Raw genomic sequence first — 10537 nt, forward strand, 5'->3', positions numbered from 1 at the left:
ATCTGAAAAAAACATGCCAACATAAAGCAGACATTTGGGAAATGTAAGTTATGAATTTATTTGGGTGCTATGACTTTCTGAATCAAAAGTAGAGAATTTAGAACGTTGAAAATAAAGAATTTTTCAAAATTTTTGCCAAATTTTGTTTTTTTTCATAACTAAACGCAAAAGATTTCATCCAAATTTTTAAACTATTTTGAAGTACAATGTGTCACGAGAAAACAATCTCAAAATCCCCTGAATATCTCACAGCGTTCCCACGCTATAACCACTTATAGTGACACAGGCCAGATTTGAAAAATGGGGCCGCGTCCTTTAGGCCAAAAGATGCTGTGTCCCGTAGGGGTTAAAAGGTGTGCTTACATTACCAACTGTTCAAGTCCAAACTTTATTGCCACGTATCCCTTTTCTTCTGAATTTTACTTTTTTGCTTCAGAAATATTAACCAATTGGGGCATATTTATTACACAGCTCCTTGGGACCGTTCTAAGACTCTTTGGTGCACCACTTCCTTGTCATATTTATTCACCAATTAATTACCGAAGTGTTTAACGCTCTGAGCTGGATGGAGCGTCATTGCAACGGAACGTCCACTTTGCATTCTTGCAGCTATTTAACCCCTTAACGCTCTGCGCCGTAGCTCTACGGCACAGAGGTATAAGGAGTGTATGAAGAGGGCTCACGGGCTGAGTCCTCTTCATACAATGGTGGGGATTTTTTGCATATTGCAAAATATGCATATTTTTTTGCATATTCCTCCGAGGCGGGAAATGTCGCCCAAATGTCCGAAATGCGACTTTTACACCTTTTTACATCACATAAAAAATGAAATAAAAAATTATCAAAATGTCGCACAGACCTCAGAATGGTAGCAATGAAAACGTCGGCTCATTTCACAAAAAATGACACCTCACACAGCTCCGTGCGCCAAAGTATGAAAAAGTTATTAGCTTCAGAAGATGGCAAAATTTTTTTTTTCTTTTTTGTACACATTCGTTTAATTTTTGAAAATGTATTAAAACACAATAAAACCTGTATAAATTTGGTATCACCGCGATCGCACCGAACCAAAGAATAAAGCTGAGGTGTTATTTTGAGTGCACAGTCACAGTCGAAAAAACTGAGCCCACAAGAACGTTTTTTTTAAAAAAAAATTCCACATTTGGAATTCGCAGTACACGGCATGTTAAAATAAATAACATTACGGGAAAGTAAAATTTGTTACGCACAAAATTATCCCTCACACAGGTCTGTACACGTAAAAATGAAAAAGTTATGGATTTTTGAAGTTGGAGAGCGAGAAATGAGCGGAAAAACCCTGCGTCCTTAAGGGGTTAAACCCAGAGTTTCTATACACTGGTTGCTATGGTATAGTCAATTTCTTCAGCTTTCTCAGCATGGGTTCTGAAACGTGTGACATCCCTGAAACACCCAGGACTCTGGCACCAGTAACTTTGTTGTATGATGGTAAGTTTGAAGCAGTTTTCCACTGTTTGGGTAAGCTCATTGGGTATTGTTTTTTATGATTATAGGGGGAAGATATCCTATAAGACTCATCATAAAGAGTGGAGAATATGTGGCTATAAATTGCCTTCAAACTACGAGAAAGCATCTTGTGTGACTTGCATTAGAAAAATTGTGACTGAAGAGAGACTGTTTGGATTGAATCCTTATGTAATGTAGTAGGGGAGGAAGTGCAAAAGTCTAAAGATACTTCAGCCCCGAGGGTTTTCATTAGCTTCTGAGCATCCTGGTACTTCAGCTACTGTGTATGTTTGTGATAGATCAGGATCATAAGAAGGTGTTGTTAGTAATGAGGGTACTTCAGACTCCCAGACAGACTTTAGCACTAACATCCACAAAGGTGCTGCTTTTCTGGCTGATGCCTCCATAGATGCCCTCAGAATGCCGGCCCCGGCGGCTGCCCTATCCAATTCCACTAGGAGGGCTCTCTTGCTTAAAGGGCATCTATGAACAGGATGAAGGGATGTATGCAAATGAGCCTGGGGGGCTCCATAGGTGTTAAATGAGCCTAGAGCCCCCCAGGCTTATTTGCATAGAGTCTTCCATCCTGGTGTAAATGTCTTTTAAGAACTGACCTGGATTTTGGATCAAGGAATAGACTGTGAGGTATTCACTGGTGGACATGTATCACTTTCTTTTGCTTTCTTTTTCTTTGTTTTGTGAGACTTACTGTGCCACATTTTGCAGTTTGCGACAATTTAGGTGCAGAATCAAGCAGCGTACCAAAGTTAGTTGCCTCAAGGATTTAATGCAGTGTGCTGTATTTGTCTTTGTATCACAGGTGTTTGTTCAGCTTGTGCAAATTTTGGGCTTGGAATTGTCCCATTCTTGTGTCTAATAAGTTGCAAAACGGAGCATGCTAGGCCCACATTTTTGGGACCATAAAGTCGCAAAAGTGAGACCACACAGGCAACTCATCATATGTATCAAAAAGGGAAAAAAACGTAAGATACATTGCAATGAATAAGTAGACCAACTTCAGGAAACTTGAAAAAGTGGTAGCCAAAAAACTAGGTTACATGTGCCCCACTGTGTTGGAAATTTTATTGTTTGGGCCAGTTCTGGATGACCTGTTAAAAAGGCAGGGGATAACAAGAGGTCCTTCCTCCCTGCTGTCAGGCACTGTTAGGCCTTCTTGCTCCTTTCGTAGGTCAAGATCCCCAAAAAAGGGGCCAAGATAAAAGTCAAATCTCTAAGCCGTTTCAAAAGGGTAATGGATTCCTGTTCAACCAGTCCAGCGATCAGTCAAAGCATCAGGATCCTTTTATGAATCCAGGGCCTCTGTGGGGAGAAGATTAACTCACTTCTTCAAGGCTTGGTCCCAGATTTCGGGAAGCGAATGGGTTCTAGACATCATTCAGAGGGGCGCTGGGTTTTGTCTCACCTCCTCCCACAAGGTTCAAGATTACCAATCCAGCATTAGGGGACATCCAGAGGCCAATGATATCATAAGTCGCAATCCTCATCAAAAAGAAGGCACAAGGTCAAGGGTTTTATTCAACTGTTTTCTGGGTAAAAAAACCAAATGGTTCTCTAAGAACTATCCCAAATCAAAAACCTCTGACCTAATACCTTCATGCTCCAAGGTTCAAGATGGAGACCCTGAAGTCCACCGTAAATCTCCCTTTTCCCTGTTGCTTCATGGCCTACATCGACCTTACGGATGCTTACTTCCACATACCCATCTATCCAGATCAGGTGGTTCTTGGGCCTTTAGAAATCTGTCTATTGCGTATCCTTCCAGAATCGAAGGATCTTCTGTCCCAAGGCCCCATCTTCCACCGAGAAGTGAAAAATCTCCATTTGACAGCCTAGGTTGCCTAATTTACAAAAAGTAGGTAACTGGTCACCTATAGAATTTATTCCTGGGTTTGGAATACCTTTCTTTCTTTTATAGGTGCCAGCCCAATATAAGTATGATTTTGGAGTTTCTTCAAAGGGGGTCGATAAAGGGCTAAATCCCTTAAGGTTCTGGTGCAGGCCATCACAGGATAGCTAGGTTCATTAGAGCAGCAGACCTACAATTAAGAGCAAGTTCCCTCCTTGGGATCTTTCCTTTGTCCTTAATGTGTTGTCAGGACCCCCCTTTGAGCCTCTGAATGAGATCTCCATTAAGTTACTTACAAGATGGTTTTTCTCACAGCCATCACATCCTCTGGGAGGGTAGAAGAGTTAGCTGCTCTATCATGCAGGACACCATATTGTAAAAAGGTATTCAAGTAGGGATAATTGTTTTCACCCTTGTATGTGTTCTTGGAAAAAAAATTATCTTGCCAGAAGTTCCCAGGCTTCTGCCTTTTCCAGCGATGCCCTATGTGTGCTTCTTACAATTAGTTTTGGCTTAGCACAAGACATGAAATGACATAAACCTATTATGGATTTTAGAAGCTTTTCACATTACTGGTTTTGTGGCACAACACTGCCATTACACACGTTGCACTGCATTAAAACATTACAAACACTTTCAAAGTCACAACTCTTGAAAGAGTTGATAACCAAACCTGTTCATTTTGGTTAGAGTGATATCCGACTATTTGTTCTTGTAGTTGATGTGTCTATAGAGTTGTGTTTGTGCATCAGTAGGTTGAAATCGGAGGATGTTTTTCTTTCCTCCCCATGTACTCCAAAGTGTTGATGAATACTAACTATAAAAAGTAGTAGTGGGTATAATATATGTAATCTAACTATAACTACAAGTAACTTAATTATTAGGAAAATAGTGATGTACATTAGAGATGTACAGTTTCCTAAATGTCAAGGTCATTGTGTAGCTCCTAGTGCTCTTTTTACAAGTGACAGGTCCTCTTTAAATATATATAATTGCATTGTGTTTTTGTAACACTACTAATTTATTTTAGCCATTGCCACACAAATGTATTTAGTTCTATGCAATGTTGTGCACTGCAACTGTTGCTCAATATTTCAAAATCAATGAGTAGCTGTAGCCTAAAGCACCATTCCGACAGTATTTTCATAAACATGGAAGAGCAAAATTTTCCATTATGCTTCTGTCTGGAGGATCTATTCCTACTTCTCGCATACCAATATTGATGGGAAATACTATTATTTATCAGACTATTAGCATGCACCCTTAAGTTGGGACTTCATAAATCCGTTTGCATTTTATATAATATTCTACATATGTTCATACATTCCAGCCATTATTTAGTACCCACACTTAAAATGTTATTGAACAGATTTGTACATATATACTCACCATTACAAAAACACTACAGTGTTTTTAGATATAACATATATTGGGAAAGAAGTCATGGGATGAGTGATGGGGCACTTCCCCGCTACCCTAATTTCCCTAATTGAAAGGTCTCTACCTACCAACAATATATAAAAGGAGATTGCGTCTGTAATGCCGAGCTGGGCAGACACTTCCCATGCCCAGATTTCTTCATACTGTTATTCAATTTTTCTTTGTCAGTGTTTCAATCATTGCCACTATCAGGGTGGTACTGCCACGAGGGATCCAGTCACAACAATATTGGTCCTGTTTTCCTTAGGACTATGACTTATTGCTTGAGTGCTCAAGATTATAAGAGGAAGGTAATTTTACTGCTGGTATCATGAATATGTTATGAGTAGGGGGGGGGTATGAAAAATTTTCACAGGGGTCAGCAGGACTGAGTGAGTGGTGGTGAATTGTATATTATGTATTGAAGGATACTAGATTAAGTGTTTAGTGTATATGTGTAGGTGGGTCTGACCTAAACATTATATGGTGATATAGATTGACTCAGGGACTCATTTAGGCCATATAGACATAACATGTTCAGCCTAAAAAAATCCAATAGTTCTCCCTGCGAGCAAGCTCTCCTAGTCTATGGAAAAGTGAAATTAATCCCTATAGAACATATCCCCAAAAAACATCTACAAAGTCCTAATCACCCTCAGTTGAGGACTGTGTCAGTGTGTGCTCCATTTCTTTACACATTCTCTATGTTTTATGCAAGATACAAGAATAAAGTCCACACATGTTAACTGAATCAATTCTCCAAGTGACGAATAAGGGAAATAAGGGTGATCTTGAGAACAAAATTATTCAGGTCCACAAATAAATCAAATTATTTGGACTTTGTGAAGGGGCAAAAGTCAAAGCCCTTACTGAGCAGGCGGGTCTCTTCTATGGACAGAGCATATACGGATAAATTGAAGATCTTCACTGGCTTTGAGGATTCCATTGTTGTGGGTTCTTCTTTTTTCCTATTTGAATTTGTACTTCAAATTAGTTATAAAATTTGGATGATATCTTTTGTGTTTAGTTTAAAAAAAAAAAGAAATTTGGCAAAATTTTTTAAAAATTCTTTATTTTCAAAGTTCTAAATTCTCTACTTTTGATACAGATAGCCATAGCACCCAAATAAATTCATAACTTACATTTCCCAAATTTCTAAAATGTTGTGAGGCTCAGAATTTAGGTGCCATTTTTCAAAATTTTTGGAAAATCCCCAAAACCTGTATTTAGATGGACCTGCTCAACTACTAATTGAATGTGAGAGGCCTAAATAGTAGCTAGACTCGTAAACTACCCCATTATGGAAACTATACCCCTCAACGTATGAAAAACCACTTTTAAGAAGTGGGTTAAAACAAAATGGAGGTGCAGTCTACAAATTGTAATATTTTTTCACAATGCACTCATTTTGGCTAAAAAATTTTTCTTTTTGGACCGTTTTTTTTTTCCCAAGGTTCACTTTGCAGATCTAATAATGATTCTGGTTTATTATGCAGATTGTTACAGACGCAGGGATAGCAAATATGTGGGGTTTTTGTGTGTTTTATTACATTTTACTGAACAACAACTAATAACTTTTTTATTTTTTGGCTGACAAATCTGGTTAGGGGCTTTTTTTTTGCGAGAAGAGTTGTTCTTTTTAGTGGGCTTATTATTTTTTATCACTTTTTAGAGCATTTTTTTAAGGTATTTATTTAAAAGTGATCTTTTTTCGGAACGTTTTTTGCATTTTTTTCTCCAGTGTTTACCATGCGGGTCCAGTAACAATTCTGTTTTATTACACAGATTGTTGCGGACGCGGCAATACCAAACATGTGGGGTGTTTATGTGTTTTTTATACTTTATTAAGTGTTTTTATGGGAAAGTGACATTTTAGAGGCTTATATTTTTATGTATTTATTTTTTATTTATTCTATTGTGTAAACTTTAGTGTTTTTACCTTTTTTTACTTTTCCATACTTGAACTTGAACCAGCGATGCTCTACAATACTAATTCATTGTAGAGCAGTGTAAACTGTCTGAGCATGCAGACGCATGCACAGACAGTTTACTGTCAGAACCGGAAGGGGTCTGACTGTCAGTAACATCGGGCAACCTCGAAGCACTAGGCAGACTTCGGGGCTGCCCAGAAGGGGATTGGGTCACGCCACAGCCCCATTGCATATGCGTTTGTGTGGAAATGCATGTGATCGTTAACCAGCATGTGATGCCTTGTATTGTTTAAATGCAAAACACCAGGTGCTGGTCACATGCATTTCCATAGAAACGCATAAATATGCAATCGGTTGTGACCTGCCCCTGTGTACCTTATTTCTGTTTCTAAATGGAGTCAAAACGGTATGTGTGACTGCACCCTTAGCCTGCTATATACTATCAGATGAACTTATCATGTATGCTTACCATAATGGGTAATAGAATATAATAATACTAATGGATAATGTACTGGCCTATGTCATGAGTTAATTACACCTCCCAACTTTCGGGCTACAGAAAGAGGGACAAAAAGTCCTTCCCATTTCCCTAAACCATGCCCATGTCCCACCCCTGGCCCCACCCCCAAACATAGTATATTATCAACCTTAACCTCTTCAAGACGCAGAGCTCAACGGTGAGCTCTAGTCATACAGAAGTGAGGTTTGCTGCATATTTAGAGTATTAACTCTTTGATTGCTGCTGTCTGCTTTTAAAAGAAGGTGGTGCGTAAGACCCGAGGCTGTATCGCATCTGCAGATTCGTTACAATGTGCCTTTGGCAGATTGTAATGAATCCTATCTAGAAATGCCATATACTGCAATACAGTAGTAATGCAGTATATGGTAGGAATAATCAGACCATCTTGGGTTAAAGTACGGCCGGGCAGGCAAATGTTTGTTGCCATGCCATGGAGAGGAGGAGGGGTGACCCCTCCCCTCTCCGTAGGGATGCACAACATATGGATCGTACACACAGGGAAAGATAGGACATGTCCTATAAATACAGTTATTCCAGGCGGTGCACCCTGTAATAAAATATAGCGCCCAAATGTCTGAAATGCCACTTTTACACCATTTTACATCACATAAAAAATGTAATAAAAATGATCAAAAGGCTTTACATTCCTCAAAATGGTGGCAATGTAAACGTCAGCTCATTATGCAAAATATTATGTCTTATACAAAGTATGTAAAAGTTATTAGCATCAGAAGATGGCAAAACTATTTTTTTTTTCTAACACATTAGGAGCATGAAGCAGTATTGAGCACAACTGCAGAAAATACAGCGGTTTGCATGGAGGGTACGAGGTATACAGAGAATAGCATGTCTAGTACAGAAGATAGCACGAACTGGGGGGAGGAATACAGCCATTATAGACTCCAAATGGTGAGAGGCCCATGAGCAGCAGATAATCAGGTCTCAGACAGAAAGGGCAAATACCTGTACAGCCTAAGGGGACACATCCCCTCCTTTTTGGCGTCACAAACAGGATCAATGCCATGCTGTGTGGAGAAACCCCAAGAATTGGATTTTGATCCCAGTGGAGGTGTTGTGCCGTGGAATGCCCTGCTCTGGACTCTTCAGCATTATCTGACCAGACATGTGCTACCATACTGGACAGTGCCGTGGGAGAGCTGCTCTGGCGTGGAACGATTTAAACCCTGTGAAGATCTACTGTAAATAACTACGCAGCAAAAATTTAGAGCCCGCCAAAAGTCCACTGGCGCAAAGAGCCGACCAGGGACTCCACCCCTCAATTGACTCAAAGCCGCAGGAAAGATGAAACCTTGCGATCTGAACCACGTGCATCCAGCATGGCATGGAAGGAAGAACGTGAGCTGACGGATGAAGAGATAAACCCCTCTCTCCTTTGTGTAGGGAACTTGCTGATATCCTCCCAGTCTTGTGGCGATTCCCAGTGCTGAGACCCCCAGAGAGCGGGCCGTATGCCAGTGTGCCCCGAGCGCCACCATTGCCGCCTTCACCCACGTGGGCCAGCTGCGGATCAGGGTATCAGTTCCTAGGCCTCAGTAGCTTTTATGGCCTGTGGCAAACTGAGTCGGTTGTTTGGCTTTAATGCCCAGTGGTTCAGCAACCACAGAGAATCAGGGATACAGTGATGCTAGAAGCCACTCCCGACAGGACTCGTGGATGCCTACCCGCTGGAAGGGATATTACATCCAGGTAAAGGACGCAGGAACCATGTGATGTGCTATTGTGGAGCAAGGATAACCTATACTACAGTATACAATTGCTGAGTTCTATGTGAGGTTGAACCCATCCACTTTGTAATTGGAAATTGAACAAAATGTAAAATTATAACTTATGTGAATGTGTAAAAGTCATACAAGGATGTACTCCATTTTAAGTCCAGGGGAATGTGCAAAATGTCGGGCCCTACAGCAATGGCAATGTACTGTGTATATACCTTTAATTGTTATATGTTTAATAAAGAAAGCGGCCAGCCTACCAAGGTGAGAGAGTAGTAGAGGATGATGGGAAGAAGAAGGGAGGAGTTAAGAGTCAGTAACAGTTAGTCTGAGTCAGGAAGAAGGAGTGAACAATCAGAGAAGTGAAGCATATCTTAGAGGAGACAGGCAGGAGGGCTTGAGTCTCAGAGAAGCTCAGAGGAGCTAAGCAGCATAGCAAGAAGAGGTTGTGCCTGTACTAAGCGGAGTTCAGTGCAGCTGAGGAACAAGCAAGGAACATATTGAGGAGCACATGGAGAATCATATTGGGGAGGATAGCTCATCCCTACCGTTCAAGTTAAGTCAAAGTGTACAAGTGTTTATTTGGCGCCGCCATCATCGCAAGGCAAGTGTTATACACCTCCTCCTCTATCCACCCCCTGGGAGCCAGTCCTATTCATGAAGGGTTCAGAACATCACGCCGACCCACAAAACCTATCTCCCAGGGCTGAGGTAAGCAACCATTATCCCGACTGGCGTCACAAACATTTCCCTACACGTCCTTTCCTTCCCCCCTTTTCAAGGAGTCCAGTGTCGGCCCCTGGTTCCCCGTCAGTACCCTCGGCCTAGGGAATGGGGGCGACACACAGCCACATGAGGAGACAGCTCAAGGCTTTCAATGGCCGCTGTGCCTCTGCTAGAAATAGTTGCTGCTCTGTGGTACTGTCACGTGGCAGCAATGCTACAGTCACAAGACACTGAGTTGTATGCTTGGGAATGGAGAGTATAAAGGTATGAAGAATGCGAACGGTAATCCAGCAGCCAGGCAGGTATGAAGACAAAATTGTGAATAAAAAAGTTGAAGTTTATTTCATCCAAAATATTAAAACGGTACCATGGTGAAAAAAACGGACACGTTTCGAACTAAATATAGTTCTTAATCATAGTCTGACCTTCACCGTGTGAGTCTGGGCTTTATGTGAATACAAGAGGAAGTGGGCGGCAGGAGAGTCCCTAATTACATCACAGGTGAGAAACAGAGAAAAAGAAAAAAAACACAGAAAATTCATTATATAAATCAAAACAGAAAAAGTTAGAAAATAACACACTTAATATATATACATTAGGTCGTATCTTGAATTCAGGCCATGAGGGGCTCTGGTATTCATTGTCATGATCCAGAATGCCTCTCTGTTGCGGAGGGCTTTGACCCAGTCCCCGCCTCTTTTGGGACGTGTGACTCGTTCAATAGGTGTGACTGTAAGTTGCGAAGTTTCTCCCTCATGTGAGTCCCTACAATGTTTAGACACAGAAGATGTTGCGGGTGTATGTGTGTGTACAGGAGGATTGTGTGCGGGCTCCAGATAAATGTTCTGCAATTCTT

The sequence above is a fragment of the Engystomops pustulosus genome, chromosome 2 (assembly GCF_040894005.1).
Source record: "Engystomops pustulosus chromosome 2, aEngPut4.maternal, whole genome shotgun sequence".
Lineage (NCBI taxonomy): Eukaryota > Metazoa > Chordata > Amphibia > Anura > Leptodactylidae > Engystomops > Engystomops pustulosus.